Below are 20,626 nucleotides of genomic sequence, written 5' to 3'. Positions count from 1 at the left end.
ATATATAGATTTATTATTATCAAATTAAATCTATAAATTTAAATTAGAGATTTTTCGTGTCCACATGTTAAGTGATTGGTTCATGTTTCGAAGTTCTAAACATCAACGAACTGTTAAATATATACTTATTTTGAAAATTACCTTAAATTATTTTGACAGTAAAATTGTATAGTCCGTATTATCTTTAAAACCACATATATAAAATATTTCCAATGTTTGTTTAATTTTGTAGTTTATGAACTAGTGAAGATTAAATAATGTGAATGAGATATTCCATTATTAATATATAAGTATACTTCTTGTAGTCCTCAAATTATATAAACTAAGATTTTTTAAACGGTTCAAATCATTTGTTAATTATTTTTATTGAAACAGACGACTCTAAATATGTTATGTTTCTCGAAAAAGTTTTAGAAAAATCATCAACAGTTAATAAAACCTCCATTGTAATGAAAACAAACGATTTTAAATTATTCTGAACAAATTTATTGAGATTAGATTTTGGTTTTTTTGTAACCAAATGAATAAAATATGAAGGTTATTAATAAAAAATGTGTGTATATTTGTAAACAACAGTTGAAATCATTTAAAAAATATGAAGTACTAACGATAGAATACATTAACAGGAGAAAATTGTAAGCACAGGTTTTCGCTCGAACGTGAAGAATCGCCAATTAAATTCACGGGCTATCCGTTTTTAATTAAAAAACGAACGTGTAAACGGACCTCGTTCAAAGACGACGATACAAATGTAATAGCACTACGAATAGGTGTCTACGGTAAAATTGTTGGTACTTAAAAACATTACATGTATTTTAAACTGTACAGAGCGATAACAACAAAAATAATAACGTGGTGGTATGTCTAATCGACTGCGAACAGACGGAACCGGCTACCCATTACAGGGCGCCCGGTAGGATTTCTTCTGTTCGCAGCGGTTTTTCTTCTCCCGCGCGCGATAACGTTCGCCACGTTAGACCCCCGCCCGTGAAGCGCTGCTGCCCTACCACCGCATCCCGTCTGACGCGCGTAGCGGTTCACGTACACCACACGCGCGCTCTTTTGCGGGGAACGGTGCGCGCACGGGATGCTCTCTCCCTCTCTTCTCGGCGCAGGTACGCGCGCGCGCCGCTGCACTCCGCGGTAGGAAGGACTGCATCGGTTCGGTCCGCGTCGACACCGCGCGCGCTATATATACCGACGGGTGAGCTCGCGGCCCGCGCACATACGCCGCGGCAGCGGTCGCGTTAAGTGCACGCGCGTCTTCCCCGGTCGTCGGGGCAACGGTCACGCGGTCGTTCGGTAGCCGCTGGTCGTCGATGACGGTTTTTTTTTTCCTCGCCATATTTAAAACGCGTTTAACGTTTTTCCCGTTCTTTCGCTCGGACCGCGAGCGCGCGCCAAACGTTTTCCGGTACAACACACCGCGTAACGGCACGGATCCGACTGCGACCGTTTTCCCACTCGTCTCCGTCGCGTTCCGATTTTCCCCGGCATTCGCGTAGCGCGCGTTCAAGTCCCCGTCCGCGTGTGCGTCTGCAGCCGATCAAAAGATACGTCGTGGCACCCGACGTTTTCGCTTGGTCGTCGTCGTGAGTATTATCATTTTTTTTTTTTTATTTCTCGACGTTCTACCCGTTCCGATGATCGCCCATCGTGACACGTTTCGAACGCAGTCGAATATGATTCGTTGACCGATTTTTATTCTATTCCGTTCTATTACTACACAGATAATTCATTTTTTTTAAACAAAAGTGTAAAATTAAGTTTACTCGCGCCAACACCCTAGACCGATACAATTAGCACTCAATGTATAATGTCCACGTAAACAATTTAAAAATTTCGCGATACTATCTTTTATTATTTACCGTTGATTTTAATCCAGAAATCCATTATGCAAAAAATGCATAGTTTAGAATATTTCCCATGGTGTAAATCCTCACACTTTTAATTTGCATGCTGTATTTAAATCAATACTTCTATTGCTATAAATCAGTTTTTATGCGTATGAAGTTCGAATTCGAATTTCAAACATCAATATTGTTTAGTAAAATTTTCTATTTTGTAAAAAAGAAATATAAATCCTATACCTATAAACCATAAAATATTAAAAATTCGCTTGTTTTCTAAAATAATTCAAACATTTAAATTTAATCGTATAACTCTAAAATAACTATATTAATGAGTGCAGCCAAAAAACTTAAATTATCAAATTATATAATATTATAATATACACATAATTAAATATAAGTAACAAATACTTGTATATGATTTTCAGTATTCTTATTTTAAAAAATAAATTGAATTTATGAAAACGTATACAACTTTCAAAATTAAAAGTTCTATAGTTTGTTTTATATACCCTAACACTTTGTATCGCTTTAAATTATTTAGATATGAAGCCGTTATAATTTTTAAAAAAATACCTTATGAGATCTCATACCTATACTTCAATAATATAAACCCCTAAAACTTTTATTAACTAATCCTTAAATACGTAAAATTGAAACCAATAACGAATAACATATATTTTTTATGGCTAAACCAAAAATTTACATAATAAATAAATGCAATTTTAATCAATATGTTCATTATTTTTTTTTAGCTGTTAACGTTTATAATTTTTCTCAATAACTAACTTAATATCAATACAGTATCAATTTTTAATTATGTAGTAATACGAAAACTTAATTCAGTTATTATATAATAGAAACATTTATTATACACTTAAAAAAATGCAAAATATAAATGTTTGAAAATATTATTTTAAAGCATTAATTATAGAATTGATTATATAATAAAGACAATGTAAAAATTAAAATAGTATTTTAAACATAATTATCACTTAATCGGTATCTTTTGACAAACTTAATTAACCAAACTCATTGAAAGTTTATATTAATAGGTAAATTACTGTTTCATTAGCTTACAATAACTTAATTATATTATATAAATATATGCTTTTAATTTTTGGTATATTATTACCAGAGCCTTTAACTTTATCCATTGTAATAATGATAATGTAAAGATTGTTCTGTTAGTTTTTCGTAAAAATAGATTTAGCTAAATTTGGAAACCATAAAACTCTTAAGAATTTGAAATTATTTACTGCAGGTAATTTCTTAAAATTAAAATTTCTTAAAAGACAAGTGAGATTTGTGGTGATACGTTCCTCTCATATATTTTCATAGAATAATAAATCACCATAAATCAATCTAACATTAAACGACAGTTATTATGTTATGTGTAAACATAATTAGTTACATTATAACTGAACGTTTTACATGCTCATTAATAGCACACTTACATTTTTTTTGAATCTAGTTCAATTATTTAATTTAAGTGTGACAAATATTATTGAATTATTTCAAAATCGATGGCAGTAACTCATTAATGATAGGCACTGGACATATTTAACGTGTTATTAATTAATTATAATTGATGTTAAAGTTACATATAAAAATAAGTCAAATTTTTATTTTTAAATTAAATATTTTTTATTCAATTTGTATTTAGATGCGTATTCTGCCGGTTTATTGGTTTTTTTAGAACTAATTTATATGTAGAGAATTATAAAATATAATAAAATACTAAAATTATATATGATATATTAATTTTTATTTTAACTTGTACACTTTTTTGAGATAAATTGCATAATGAGTATCTTAATCAGAATACCAATAAAAGATATTATTAAATGTAAAAATGGCTCATTAAATATTTTAAAAAGTCCAGAAATATTTTTATTCAAGTTGTCATAGTATAATATTTTAAAACTAAAAATTGTGTTTTTAATCATTATAATTTCATCTCAGTATTAAATAAAATATTATTTGCTCGTGAAAACAACCGTGTATAAACATGTTTGAAAATGAAGCATGAAAATATTTTTCTAAGTAATTTATATAGCTGTAAACATAAAGTTTTTTATTTTTCTGTCTACATCGGATACTGTTGTTATTTTAATCATATATTAAGTGTTATATTTATATTAGACTTAACAAATAAACACGTATAATGAATTCAAAATTAAAATGTTAGATATTTTTCAAATCACAAATTAGTAAAATCTCATGCGTATAAGAAATCGGAAAAGTAAAATCATATTTTATAACCGAATAAATTGGTTGATTGTAAATTAAAATTATTAATTTTACAAAGAATATGATCAACCAAATGCTTACTACTCTTTTCGGAATTAATTATTTTGATTACTACTTTTCTCTTATATTTTTATAACATAAATTATCAGTTGTTAAATCTCATTGAAATTTTACGGTGCAACTTTTTTTCACTATATACACGTACACGTCCACATTCAAACGTGACCTGCAATATTTTCGATATCTACTTTAAAACTTCATTCCGTTCTGCTTACCATATATTTATTTATTCAGCGACAGCTCGTGATTAACCATTTCACGTGGGACAATAGTAAATTTAGATCATGACTTTAACATTTATCGTTTACACCGAAAACAGGACGAAATTTTTCCTCGTGTACTTTTATATCTTGCAACTGCATTTGGTAAAAATAATCATTTGTATCGTGGGTTTATTATATAAAGAGACTAACCAAACAAGTTTCCGAGAAGCAAATTTGCCTAGTAAGCAAATCCAATAAGTTTTTTTTGGTGAAATAAAAAAAGAGTACAATAGTCACTTGATAATTTGAAATTCAGGGGACTAAGCTAAAAATTCGATTTATAGAGGTTTTCGATTTACTGAGTGTTGGAATAATCCAGGGAAAAAAAATAATTCGAATTAAAGAGAGGTGAAAAATGATATGCATATATTACATTTATTAATTGAAATTTATTTATTATATTATTATATTTTACATTTTCAAGAAATCTGTTCTTTTTTTTTTTTTGTGTTAAATTGTTGGCCACAATCTGGTCCATAGCGTTATCTAACTTACTGATAGCATTGGAAATTGTATCGTATCCTTTTTCGTACATTTCAGAATGCTCGAAAAATGTTCGAAATTCTGACATAAAAATGGTAAAATGATACGATTAAAGTCTAGATTAGGTAGGTAAGGTACGATAAAATTTACAAACAACGATAATATTTAATTGCCGTCCTTATTCATTTCATTGCGAGTACGTCAAATAGATGTACATATGAATATAATTTATACATATGAACATACGTATAACTGCGTTAAAGCAAATTCGAATTATAGAGTGAGTCCCACCAACAGATATTTCGAATTATCGAGGGGATTGGAATACATGTATTTTATTCTAATTATAGAGGTTTTCTCAGGTGACTAAGCGTTTAGTTCAATTTATGGAGTTTTTTAAATTATCGAGTGACTATTGTATATATATTTAAAATAAAAATATTAAGACGGTAAATGAAATGCTATTGCCATCAAATACTAAAATTGTTTGAAAAAAAATCCGAATTGCCAAATACATCATTTTTGTATTCGCTTCACATTTTCAATTATATTTAACCTTCTAATTTAACCAATTTCATTGGATTTTGAATATCATATATAGAACTACACAACATAAAATTTAATAAATTCTCCAAGTCACTTAAATACACGCCTATGGGATTAACTATATATGGTTAGGTGGTTATATGGCACGTGCAGAAGAAAAACTGAGAGCAATCGCGATTAGCATATCGTTTCAATTATTTTACTGGTTTTAAAATTGTAAGTAAAAACTGTGTGTTTAGAAAAGCGTCGTATGTATCAATTACCTCGATTGATTTCGTATATTTATTTATACCTTATGCTGTATTTTAAAAATAATTATATAATTGTAGATCTAAATAAACCAAGCATAAATTATCTAAGCTCGACTAGTGCGTTCTATGTAAACTCTTTCTGCCTATAATAATAATGTACAGTATGAAAATCAATCGTGCACCGGCAGACGACGTAAATACGTTTCTATAAATCGCGATATATGCCATCACTAATTCGCACTAATAACACGTTCTGTGCCATTCTAAACGTACCATGTCAACGGAGAACATTACATGGACGTATTTGAAGAGGGTTTGGTGTTTGAGATGGTGCGATTTTTAGTTAGCTATTTCTCCATTTCATAATTAATATTATAAACTTTTTAAATTATAACCGTTTCGACGGTTAAAAATGTACCTGTTTTTGAAAAAAAAAAAAATTTCGTTATAGAACCGTTTACCCGTATATATATATATATATATATATATGTATATTTAGTCGAACGTATAATATTAAATGCACGTCCACTCACGTGAGCTTATAAAATATGTACGAACCGCATTTAAAATAAAACCGTCTACGAAACGGGTTCGAGACGCGTTCAATCGCCACGCGCACAACAACAATAATAATTACCTCGACCGCCGGCCGATCAATTATAAATCGGCTCTTGCGAGGAGCCGTGTCGACGTAGCGTGATGCGTATTTTATCCGTGGAACTAGGAGGCGGTAGAATGAGATCTCGACAAACTTCGGCCCACGGATAGTTTTAAGCGCCATTAAACTTCTTAACGGCTCACGCACGCGCACACACACACACACACACACACAAACCGTAAGGAAGTGCATAAATGTCCGTGCACACAACGCGTACCTACCGCAATTATATTATAATATTAAACACACGACGGCGGCATGTATTTATATCTTATCGGTGTCGGTCGGTCTAAGTCGTAATTATAATTAATTAAACGCCACGAAGTGTGTGCGTCTGTTATAAATGCGTTTTAAATAAATTAAGCACACGTTAAACGTTTTCAGGTCAAGTTGTTTTTTTTCACAATTTTTAATTGTTTTTCTTTCTGTTTGCCTGTATTAAGTTTTCCGTTTCAAGACCGTAGTCTGCATGGAAAGATAAGCGAAAAAGTGGGCTTTTTCCACCAAGATTCACGATCAATAATGTCTCACGTGCATATGATAGACGACTAACTATGGGAATGATAAATTAATACAATATTCGTATAGTATTATTGCACATGAGTTATACGATAACTACATTTTCACTATGTTATTTATCAACCGAAATGGCGGGTATTACAAATATGTTTTAAACGAATAAATTTCATCCACTTAATTATTTAGATACTATTTTTAACGACTTATCCAATTTATTAAACTCACAGTTGCAAACTTGATTTGTCACAGAACAAACTATATACGAGTATCTAATATAGATTTGGCATGTGTTTACATCGAGTATAATTTATGCCTGTTATTTATTTTTAATTAAAACAAATTGTGACGAGAAAAAAATTAGGCAATAGATAAAGCAAAGTGTGCTTTAAGTTTGAACTACAGACAGAATATACATTTATTACTTTATTATAAAAATCTTTATTAAATCTTATAAAATCTTATAAAATCTTTATTAAAATCTCCAATAAATATTTTTATAAACAGATATAAGACAATGATAAACTGAAACAGTGACTATAACTGTGTACAGTTAAAATTTAATATTTATATTTATATACTATTTAAAATTAATTGTATTTTATCGTAAACTAATATATCAAATAATCATAAATATGTTTTGACAACAAAATCTAAAGCACTCAATTGTGATAAATAATGTTATCAGTCATAAATTATACTAAATGTATTTAATGACAATTATCATTGTACATCTGTAGCAAATAAAATATTGCTCGAGCATTCGCATGAACGAGGTCCGAGGAAAAACACGAGATAGTTTCATTAAAAACATAGATCATAATATAAATGAGGATTTAACACAAAATAATAAAAAAATACATAAATAAAAACTTTACACGGATCGTTTTAATTACTTTAGGTATTTCTTAGCGTGATAACATATAATTATTACGAATACAAATATGCACTCAATGTGTCCGACCGATTTTCTCGTTTAATTTTCTCCTCAGGAAAATATACAACTATATATTATATTAATAATTGAATCGCACGAGTATCGTGTGATGGCACACTATCAAGTAACTGTCGTATGAAATTATTAGTCATGTTCGAAATTAATCAAACGATATGAAAAAACAATTAATTTAAGTCATAATATCCAACTAGCTCGTGTTATACTAATATAACACCGGTTATTCGTTAGAATTAAATTTGCATCACTATTATTGAGTAAAACATTACAGAACTTATATAATAATATAAAAAGCTTTTCAAATAATTATAATTCATCGATAGCACGTTTGTTGAAAACCGTCTATGAAATAATTATTGTTTTACTTATTAATTTATGTTATTTTCGTTCTAGGTTATAGTTTGCCAAATACGACTCAACAAAGCACCAGACTTATGGTAAGTAATTACATATTATATTATTATTATTATTGTTATAATTATAATTAATTTGTATATGAGTGTTTGTGTATTTGTGTAAATGTATATGTTAAGGTGAATAACCGTAGCTGAAAATGACGATATTCACCGATAATTAACGTTATTTTCATACAAATGTTAGGGTTATCGTAATTTTTTGAACGGATCACGTCAACAATTGCATAACCTACTGATAATAACAAGGTATATTTTGAATACGAATAACTTTAATAAAATCACTGGGTTTTTAATACTTTTAGTTCAATCACTAATTAATTATAATATCTTCATTCATGAGTTTAAAAAGTAATTAATAACCCAATAAAACTTTATCTGGGACAGATACTGAGATACAGCACATATTATAATGATACGTATACTGGTGTTATGACTAATTATAGTTCAATATGTGATATGTATACAGTCAAATATCATAATTGTAAAACATTTTCTGTACAAATGTTTCTTTTTTTTTTTACCTCAGCTTTATTAATACTTATAATTTTTATGTCACAACCAATGACTGTTTTCAGTTTAGAAAAAAAAATGCTCATATATCATATTTTAATAAATATTATTTTGGATTAGTGCAATATTGTTACACAACAAGATAGAATTTAACAATTTTAGATGTGAAAAATTTTTAGTTGCCAACGAAATCGGAGATTAACGTAAATATTTAATTTATAACGATAATTACTAATGGATTTGGTAAATAACTTCGATGATCGTTGGTGAATATCGTTATTTTCTGATTAACATAATTTTACTGAACATTTGTACGGCACAAAAGTGGTGCCTTTTATACTTTGTGTCATTTAACAGTTATTCGTGCATATACATACTAATTACTCGTATATATTATGCACAGGCCTATTCAATACCGTGTTTATAATAAAAAATAATTGAACACAATAATTCGACCAGTTATTGCGCGATCGTTTTACGATTATTTTCGTAATACGTCATACATAACGTATTCTATTTATAATTTATCTACATATTTGTTAATGGGCTATAATTCTCGATATTATATATAATAATCTGTAGTTGGTACCCACCCGGTTTTTTTTAACGTACAACAACATGATAATTCATCAAAAGTGATATAATTTCGTACATAATATAAATTACTACGGTCACTACGTCATTCATAATATTATATTATAAATATTTAATATGCATGGCTAAGGCTTCACGAGAGACGCGTACACCAAACGGCTAATGATTCCGCGGTAGAAAACGTTGAAATGAAGGAATATAATTAACGGGTGTGCATAGCGTCTAATTGACGAACTACTGTGGAAACGGGTTAATACATTTGATTTCTCGTTCGTATTATTACTTATATGGCTACTTGCGATAAATTCGGTCTCGATACTAATTGATAAATAAAAAAATTAAAACACAGACCTTGCAGGGTGTGTATTTGTACCCGTAAACATACGATACAGTTTAATTGCTGCAATTTACAATAACCCGGCCGCCATGTCGTTTTGGTGAACAGAGTTTTGACATTCGAGTGTTGGCGAATGCGCACAACACGTTTTATTTGTTGACCGACCGATAAACGATTATACGCCGCGTTTAGGTACCCTACTAAACTAGCCCATAAGTATGACGTACTACTGCAGTGTGCGATGTACCTTAACGGTCGTAAGACCTGAAATAAATCGCTGTGCTATATTAAACATTATAAATCCGAGTTTTCTTTTCTTTCATTGGCGTCGATACAAATGCATTTTACATTATTATCGTTAGTGCGAGTGCATGTACATTTGATATTTATAAAGATAAATCGTAGAGATTAGTATGCAAATAATGTATACCGCTTCACTGTTGCAATGAATTTTGTCAATGATTCGTGCTGTTGCATCATACCCGAAAAGGTAAAATTATAATTGAACATCTATTTTGAATAGGATTAAATCCCATTGCATTCGGTCATAGGCGAATATCTATATGTGTACAAATGACACTAAACCCCATACAAGAGAGACCACATAATGTTGGTGTACAATTATTTATATGATAATGAATACTTATCCTTTTTGTCGAGAAACAATGTCTAACATGTACTCGTATGGTGAATCATATACTCAACATTTACCATTATAATGATATATAACACATGCGGTATTTAATAACTATCGTCAATCGATCAATACTCGTGGCGTTAATATCTACAAAATTAAATTTAAATTAAAAAAAAAAAAATGATTTATAGATTATATTAGTACACTATTATACGTGTACACTGAAATCATCTCAATGTAGGTGTACATTATAAAATGTAAACTACGACTAAATAAATATATTACTCTCATTCAACATTAGAACCCTAAGTAGTTGTACTTGCGATACAACCAGTATTTTATTAGAAACGAGTAACATATTACTTCTAAGCGAATCTAAGAAAGTTTTACGATTTTTCGCAATTTCTCGAACACTACTAGCAAGAGCTATTTGTTTATTAAAGCAATAATAATTCTTGCTCTTGTTACAATCTTTATTTTATGCAAGTAAGCAATGGACGAAACTTCCTTAGTTTTTTCGCTGTGCTAAAAAGCGTCGTTAAAACTAAACGAACAAGAAAACCTGTTCGGAAAAATTAAAAACACGTTTTAAATATTTTATGGATGTCTGCGCGTTTCGATCGAAACGTTTGAAAACCAACCCCGATCAGTACAAAAATTTATCTTATTTCGGCCGTTTTGACATGATGCCGATAATCGAATTCGAATAATATACTGAACGCGTTATTGCAGATAGGTCAATGGGCAAAGTGTATGTAAATATATACACCATACGCGAATGATGTATACGCGACTCGAATGGAACGGTTTTCCAAATACGAACGGAGAAAAGAACACGTCGTCCGATTATAATGTACCGGAGACATGCGCGGTCGTTGGCAAAAATCGAAGGTCGTCAAGGCGATTGCAGTCGTTCTAGTTGTCGTCGCGGGAGTGAAATATATTGTGTTCGATACGAGTACGTGACGAAAAGGATTGTCGGCAGGATTGACTGCTGCTGCACGAGAGTACTATGCGCGTGTATTATGTAATAAAAAGTGTACGAGCATCAGATGTACAGCGTAATGGCTCTATTTAAGTCCGTAGTAAATTCGTTGGGTGGACCTCTCGAAATAATACCGATGATGACGGTACGGATCCGTATTATAACGTTGTCGACGTACGAATCACGCGAATATCGTCCGCGTTCAGGGCACGTGTTATAACATATTGTACATTAAAAACGTTCATAAATTATAATTGTAATATGTGTACAAAAATAGTTTTAGAGACACGGAGACAGAGAGAGAGAAAAAAAGGTTAAGGACAAGAGTCGTAAATATCGTGTGTATCGTGGTATCGTGCGTGTATATTAAACACGCGTACGTACCGACATGTTGGACCGATCGTTTCGTATGTTATATGTTATTTTATTTCATGTTGCAGGTATGTATAAATAATAATGTCTCGTCTTGTCCCTAACGTTTTTTCGTGCTTGCATATAAATTAAAGGAATTGTTTCATCCGACTTACCCGAAAAGAACACTCGTTCGCGATTCGAACCGCGAACTCGTACGTACAATATCATACGTAATAATATGACCGTGTGATTTACAAGGTTCGGCGCGAGCCAGTCGAGTTTATAATATTCCATAACACATGTTGAGGAACTCATGATATCTATGCATAATATTACGACCCACGTACATGGCAATGCACAGCCAATCACTATGTTGGCTATGATCGTATCCATCATTAAAGTGAAATTCGAGTTCTACGTTAGTTGAGCATCATTCTCGTGATTCGAAATTTGTTCGGTTTTAAAGTTTTCATTGCGACAATGCGGTTTTATTGACCGTGTTTTTGCTTGTTAACATTTTCTCTTATCAACGTTTTAGGTAGAAAAATTCACGATTTAAAAATATAATCTCTTTATAAGGTATTTATTTAAATTTTTTATACCACTTAGCATGTTGAAAATAAATTTCTTGGCATGTTTTCAACATAATCCATTTGTGTATCCGTTCAATTCCTACTCGTTTTTCGTTGGCTGTTCGTACCAATTACCACGTGTATCTCCACGTGTAAAAACGAAAGGCCGTTATCGCTCATTGAATGAAAATATTTTCCATGTAACTTTCCTCTTACACACCTGTAAACGTCGTATTTTACCGAATCAAAGTGCAACGCGTATAATACGTCGAAGTGTACCGCGCGGTGACCGTCACAATATTGCGTCGCGATATTCACGTTTTCTTACAATATTATCCACTTCGCATTTATTGGACAGCCGTAATGGTGACCGTAAAATGCAACTCGACCGCTCCGTCGTCGCGCCGGAGATAGGTTCGGGTTTCGTGTTGCTGCGTGCTTTTTCCCGGTACCCACCCACACCCTCTTCTATCTTTAGGATATATTATTGAAGACCTGGTATAGACCTGGTAGTGTACGAGAGAACCGTGCGGCGGCGGTACTCGGTATGGTTTATTGGCGTTGCGGTCGTTTGTACCGGTGTACGCGTCTAGTACACAAGTACTTTTATACGTTTACACACACACACACACACACACAATAAACGTACGCACGTTCTGTACGGGTGTAGTGTACCGAAGTCTTGCCACCGACCGTGTGGTCCGCATAACTCTTTTCGCTCCGCGTGTGTCTGCATCCGTCTGTGCCGTTCGAGATCAGTCGTCGGTACGTACGACCGATACACGCGCATGCACACCAATGTATTGGTACGCGTACACTGTGCTCATGATTATTATACCGTTCGAGTGGCGATTGTGATTGACCCCTCGATCGATTCCCCTCGTCCTTTTAATCGCAAACTCGTTCGTCTCCTCCGTCTGCACTCCCCGGTTAAAAGGCAAATAAAGCGCGATTAGAGTCGCGTTTCAATTATTATCGTGATAGTTTATTTTTTTTACACCAAAATAAAAATCGAGAGCACGTCTGCTTATTGATGTAGAAGTATTGTTCGTAACACAGGAAGAGCAAGCGCCTCCCTGGCAAACTTCGAAAAAACGCCTTTTCTTACTAATTAAAAATGTAATACTTTAATTTTACTAAGTTTTTTAAGAATACAATTTAAATTTATTAGTAATCACTGTAATGCAAATTTCAAACTTTAAAAATTTACTTTTTTCGCTTTGAGAATGGCGAATTCATTGATCATTTCTTCGTATGAAATTTCCTATTTGTATTATTTTGATAATTTCATCATTAAATTCATACGTAGTGATTACAATTAGATAAAATCTATACATTTCAAAATATATAATGGAAACAGTTTATTTTGAAGGTAGAATAAAAATTCGGCTTTCGCATAAATGTGTACCCTTTTTCAATTCGCGCTTCTGGCGTAGGCACAGTTCCGCATACCTTTACTACGCTACTGAGTATCGCACCAGTACACCCACAATATATAAATATCAATCTTTATTGTATTATTCGTTCTTAGTATGCTATAGCTAAATATTTAAATTTAACTATTAAATAATCATTTGATTTATTTTCGTATATTAAATAGATTATTTAAAAGTTTAATAATCAAATAAAATAAAAATAAATCATTTCTCGATTAGCTATTGACTGAAATTAAATAAAATAAATATCAGTTTATAATACAATGAATATAGTATATCAGTGGTTCTCAATCTTTTTAGGACCGCGACCCAAATTTTCTTCCAAAAATCTACCACGACCATAGTTTTACATTTACAGAATTAATAAAAATAATTTCAAAAAACAAATTTTTTCTATTTTATTACTTATTTACTGCTTTATAATAATAATAATAATATAATATAATATATATTATATAATACTTAATTAATAATTAGGCGTATGTGATGAATGTGCTTGTTTCTTACAATCTGTATAATTAAAAAAACTTCTAGCGACCCCCAAAAAATTGACTCGCGACCCCCTAGGGGGTCGCGACCCACAATTTGAGAAACGCTGTAGTATATTATTCGTATATTTTGTAACTACTCGTAAACTAAGAGTTATACAGTTTTTCTAGGTTGTTTAACACTCATAGGGTATAAAATTCACCCACATTTCTACAATTTTATAAATAATTATAACTATAATAATTTATTTTCACATTATGCAATATGATTAACTTGTCAATTGCACTAAATATCGAAAAAAAATTTCAGCGGTTTAAACCCTCGGACTGTCGACTATTAATCTACAGTCTAACAATCGTTATAACTGGCTGTTCATTATTTTTTTGACAAAATCAATCGTCAAATCAGCCATTTGTGTTAGAGACAATAATTCTTTATCTTCAATTATTTCTATGTCTATATTATATGGCCTGGAATTAACTGTCTACAGCTTAATTTTCTTTTCTCTTAAATTTCACTCACATCGTTAAACGTCACTCACGTTTGTATATTACACATACATCAATACTGTGGTTTATTAGTTTTATAGCTGACATTAAATTATATGACAGTATAGTTAAGTATAAATCTACTGCAAGTATTCTATTCTGTGTACGAATCAACCACATGCATTCATAATCGTACGTAGTTAAATAAATCGTTTATGTATTGGTTTATGGGCATCGTAGATATATATCAGCAAACATGGTTAACTATCGTGACTGGCATTTATTTCATATCTTCCCTAAATATATTACAATCTATAACATAATACATCTTATAAATTATAATAATCGTCTTGTGTAAATATTAATATACTGCAATACGTCTATTTATTGATCCGTTTAGCGGTATTAATAGTTAACATAAATAAAATTTATAAACTTATAGTCATATATATTTATACTTAAAATATATACATATAGTGGAACTTCGATAAGTCGAAAACCTTGATAAGTCGAAATAAATGCCGTTCCTTTGCGAAAACCTCGATTATTAAAAAATAAAAAAAAATAAAAATTTGGAAATTCAAACATTCTGTGTTAAAATTCTACTCTTAATCGAAATAAGATAACAAATTATCTATTGTTAATTAGCAATATTACACACATTTTTATTATATTTTTTAGTAATAATCTTAAAATAATTATTTATTTATTTCGTATGACTTTACACAAATCAACAAAATAATAATTATAGCCATATACACGATAATTTTATGAATAATTAAAAACTATAATATATTTTAAAAATGTATTAAGTCGAATTTTTTTCCTAAAACCTTGACCTATCGAGATTCCATTGTATCGCTTGTTTCATTCAGTCTAAAAAATTAATGGAAATTAAAATATTTGCAGTGACTTTACTGATTACAGAATTGTATTAGTCTTAAGGATTAGTTGCTTTGATACAACAGTTTAAATTAACATTGTACAGAAAAATTATGCATAAATTGTATTTAAAATTATATTTGAGAACTGCAATTCGAGCCAAAAAGAAAATTACAAGGGCCATTGGAAACAGATTATCCAAGCGGCCTGCCATAGACAAGGTCCACGAAGAATTAATAAGCTTAGATTCACAATCAATTATATAATTACGTATGTCCTCGTACTCTAACCAAAAGTTACTAAAACATTTTCACGAGACTTTGCGCTAAACTATAACGCAAGAATCATTGATTTCCGATGCTGCGACCTACCTCGTATATCATAAATACTACTCGAAACGTATCCATAGGCACACACCGTTAATGATATGCGCGTACGCGATAATGTTGTTCGAAAACTGGTCGACGATATAAGACACAAGAACATGCACGCGCACAATGGAACAAACCGATACGGTCTATAATATTATAAACGCGAAAGGACGGAGGAGATATCGTATCGTCGCTATTGGGCTTATACGCGGCAAGGATATACCACGATACTTATACTACGCAAATGAATATTTTCTTATAACTTCATAGACTAGTGGAATAACAAAAAAAAAGTTTAGATCGGTATCGTATTAGCTGTGATGTATACGTTACATATAATACATATACATATGTACACACACATTCGAAAATCGAATTCAAGAGCAGCATTCGTGTGCCCACGCAAAAACGTGCATAATTATTATCTGTAATATGTGAGTGTAGAATACAGAAGGGATTTTCTATTAAAGAAATTAACTTTGTTTTTCACAAAGAGTGATTTTTGCTATACGCATGTAGATAAATAATAATTTTGTATTATTGTAAAATCATAATCGAACGAAATATGATTTTTAAATTACATCCGGCAAAATATTAACAGTAATTAAAATGTAACATGTATAACAAGCTATGGCTAAAAATGTGCTTATTTTATTCAGATACGTTTCATATCCATTGCTCACAATGAGTATTTATTTTTTTATATACAGTTTTTTCACCATTGAATACTTTAGTTTAGATCATGTTATCAAATCTCATCAAACACTGTATTACTCAATGCTTCTCAACCTGTGATACGCGTACCACTAATGGTAAACGTACAACTCATAGGTAGTACACGAAGGAAATCTCACATATATAAAAAAAAGATTTATTATTTCTGACATATGTATATTGTCATAATTTTTTGGTTTCAAGTAAAATAAAGTTCCTTACATTAAAAAAAAATAACGTATACATTTTCTATAAGCAAAAAAAAAAAAAAGTAATTATGTCAGAGTGGTACGTAAACATTTTCAAACTGTGGAGACTGCACGTGAATATAAAAAGGTTGAGAACCTCTGGCATAACTCATGTGTTATATACAAAAGAACTCTTTACGAGAATTAGTGACATAATATAGTCACAACTCTGAATTTATTGTATGGTATTTACAATTATTCAGTATTCTTTTTTCGTTTTTAGTAGTTTCTCTATAATTGTCAAAATTAGAGGGACTGTTTATCAAATAATTAATTTTATAAGGCATAGGATAGAATAAATCATTATTTCTTGTATTTTAAAAGATTTTATAACGAATAAGGGAAAGTATATACTCGTATTATATTGTTTTAGTATATTATTGTATACTTCAACTGTATAGACACGTAAAAAACATATCACTAAAAGAATAAAATATTATACATTAACATTATCTAACCAAATGACTCGTAACCATTAAATGTATACGATACATTTTTATGCATAGAAAACTACAATAATCAAATTTTCAGTGAAATAAGATTCCGTGAAAATACCAGTTGTATGGTTTGATAAACTCATCGAGTGTAAACTCGTTTTTGTACTGTTCCCGTAATGTACATTTAAGATTTCGTAGTGCAAAAAGCGAATATGGATGAAAAAAATAACCAACCTGTACAGAGTGTACCAATCGCACGTACTATACATTTTATGAATTATCCGTGTGTTTAATAATACGTTTATATTTTGTGTTAGCTTTACGTTATTCTCACCACGATTTGGGAAATGTATGAAGCTATACGCCGAAACGTTATCCAGCAGTGTTAAAAATCAGCCGGATTATTGAAGTTAAAAACACACAATGGTGTCTTACTTCTGTATAATATTATAGGTATTTACGTGGTACCAACTATTTCTCCGTAACAAGCCGTTTCGCACGTGCAAAACCAGTTTTTTCCCTCGGCAAATGAGGCTCCACAATATATTCACTAAAAATCTACTCGAATCGCTTCGTCTGCACATCGCATATCTTCCAAATGTACCAAAAACCAGAACGATTTAATTTTTATAATTTCATTTCAATATATCATTATATCTTAAATATGTATGTGTTACGTTAAAAGTATGAATATCATTAAAATCTAGGATTTACCGGTAAAACCTAAGTTTTAACGACTGTGGTGTCAAAATTCGGATAGTTATCAATTTATTTTGGTAAAACCTAGGATACACAAAATTGTTTGATCCATCCCGAATGATTTTTGTAACTCGGACTTTTGCAAAAGAGTTGATAAAAGTCTGACATTTTTCACTAATCATGTGATATTTTTTCCTCTTGCTTTATACTCGTTTATAAAAATAATAATTATTATTTAAGTATATTAGCTACTACCTACTAGAATTTAGATAGTTACACACATTTTTACTATTATTAATTATTATGTATTGTAACAACAAATTTATACCATTATTATAAAACGTTTTAATATATTAAACAACACATTGTTTAGTAGTGAAAACTTATTGATGTACACACATTGATGTACGTGTGATACATAGTATGAAAACGACAAAAACATGTTTTTAAATCCGTATTTAAAATTGATTAGTACAGCTACATACATGAAGTTGACATCTTATTTATATTTATTTATTATACATCTTTATGTGGTTTTAAACTATACATTTATAGATACGCACCAAATATTACACACAAGTAATTTTAGTCAGTACGTCCATCAGATTGCCAGTGATATGATCGATTAAATATAAATATCTCTGTTTTTAGACGCGTCAATGCCAGCCTTTGAGAGCTGCAGTAAAATAAACCATCTCTAAAGAACGGTAATATTAGCATTAAATAAATATTTTAAGTCGTTACGATTATTATTTCTTGATTTACAATGAAAAAAATTCGATATCGTCGAAAACCGGTATCCCGTACACTTTGTTGAATGCATCTCCTGAAACCCGAATCCTCTAACTAGAAAAAATTTGCTATCAAAAACCTTCCATTGTAAAAATTTAAAAAAAATACAACAACAACAATAATAATAGTATTAATAATAAAAATAAAATTACACAACATGGTCAAACTAATACTTTACTCGCTTCATTCAAAATCTAAAAATATTACTTATTTCATTGCACGTTGAACTATTTTACGATAAACACAGCTATAACACGAATCACGTATGTAAATTATAATGTGCTTTATTGGAGCGACAGAGCAACAAATAAAGACATTTTGGGAAGAATTAAAGAAGAAAGACAAATTTGAAAAATTATAATTAAAATAAGGTACAATATAATAGGACAGACGAGCACACTGTGCCATGATAGTTTGCTAAAGCTGAATATTGAACGATATGTGGATAGTAAGACTGAAAGAGAAAGACCAAGAATATAGATTCTTAGATTTATTTCATAGATTATGAAGAACATGGACATAGGAAGTTATCGCGATTTAAAAGAGTTAGGTTTTGACAGAGAAGCTTAGAGAGCTGTGTGAACCAATCAAGAACTTTATAATTCCTTATAATTTCTTGCAAATTTGTACCGTATATAAGCAATTTGAAAATATATTAAAATCGCGTGGTTCCTGAAGCCAATATGCAAATTCACGTTTGTGCAAATATGCGGATGTAAAAGCTACGTAGGAAATCGAACAATAGAAAAATAATTTTTTTACCCTCTCTTAATTGTTTTATTTCTCTATTTTTTTTCATATCATTATTATTGTTATGATTTTACACCAGTCTAGACTTACCTCGCGTTGGACTCGACGTGTTTTCTTTTCGCTTTAACAAAAGTTATTGTTCGGTGAGCAACACAATGAACTAGTGTGTAATATTCCAGTCGAGGGGAATTTTTTAAAACCCCTAGGCAAAATAAACGTCGTCGTCGTCGTCGCATATAACCATGGCGAATGCAGTTCTTCCGTTACCCCAGTAGGTGGAGTAAAATGCATTTAAGTGCATTATATGCTGCATTGTGCATCGACCGCAGGGCAATTGGACCAGGTGTGTCACCCGTGGGTTCTGAAATACTATAATGGTTTAGTAGGTATTTATATTAATATAAGTATATATATTATACCTATCAGATCAAATAAAACGAATAACTGAATGTCAGAAAACAACGCTTGTGTAATTTTTTAAGCTACTTCATTTTTTACTTTTACAATGGTTGTAAATAATATAATTAACTATAAAAACCCATCAACCTCCAAACAATCTTCAAACGTAAATGAGAATCGTGATACAGCGTGCGTGGTCCATCTTTGCTGCTATATTATTTTTAGTATTTACAAGAGAAGGGTTTAACTAGATAAAAATTAATTTCGCATTCATTTTAAAGTTAAAAGTCTAGCTATCTATAAGTTGTACTACTATGTCGAATAGTTTTTATAAATTGTATAGAGTAGTTGTAAACAAGGCCACAGACATTTATATCATTGTGTACTAATATTATTATTAGTGTACTATAAATGTCTTATAAATATTTGACTTACTTTTAATTAGCTTCTATTATATTTTAATACAAATTAACTTAAATAAATTCAATTATTTTTTTATCAATTCTTTGTTTATGTATATTTATAAATTAATTACACATTTATACTTATAATATAATTAAGATAATAATATTTATATAAAAATTGAAATATAGGTATTAATCACAAAATTATCTATTATAATCGATATTAATACATTTTTTTTCTCGGTAATTATGATTTAATATACTACTGTAATATACG

At 30.6% G+C, this 20,626-nt stretch overlaps 1 long non-coding RNA gene across 1 annotated transcript in view; it reads left to right on the top strand.

Moving 5' to 3' along the window:
* The first annotated feature begins 1,238 nt into the window (after positions 1 to 1,238).
* LOC112682437 overlaps positions 1,239 to 20,626 on the top strand; it is a 35,618-nt gene continuing 16,230 nt past the window's right edge. The window contains exons 1-2 of the long non-coding RNA XR_003148513.1: positions 1,239 to 1,592; positions 8,229 to 8,272. This is a non-coding gene — a long non-coding RNA (uncharacterized LOC112682437). The remainder of the gene's footprint in view (positions 1,593 to 8,228; positions 8,273 to 20,626) is intronic.

This window comes from Sipha flava, unplaced genomic scaffold, assembly GCF_003268045.1.
Source record: "Sipha flava isolate LNK unplaced genomic scaffold, YSA_version1 203_pilon_pilon, whole genome shotgun sequence".
Taxonomy (NCBI): domain Eukaryota; kingdom Metazoa; phylum Arthropoda; class Insecta; order Hemiptera; family Aphididae; genus Sipha; species Sipha flava.
The sequence above is the reverse complement of the archived record's forward strand: the minus strand, read 5'-3'. Positions and strand labels throughout refer to the sequence as shown.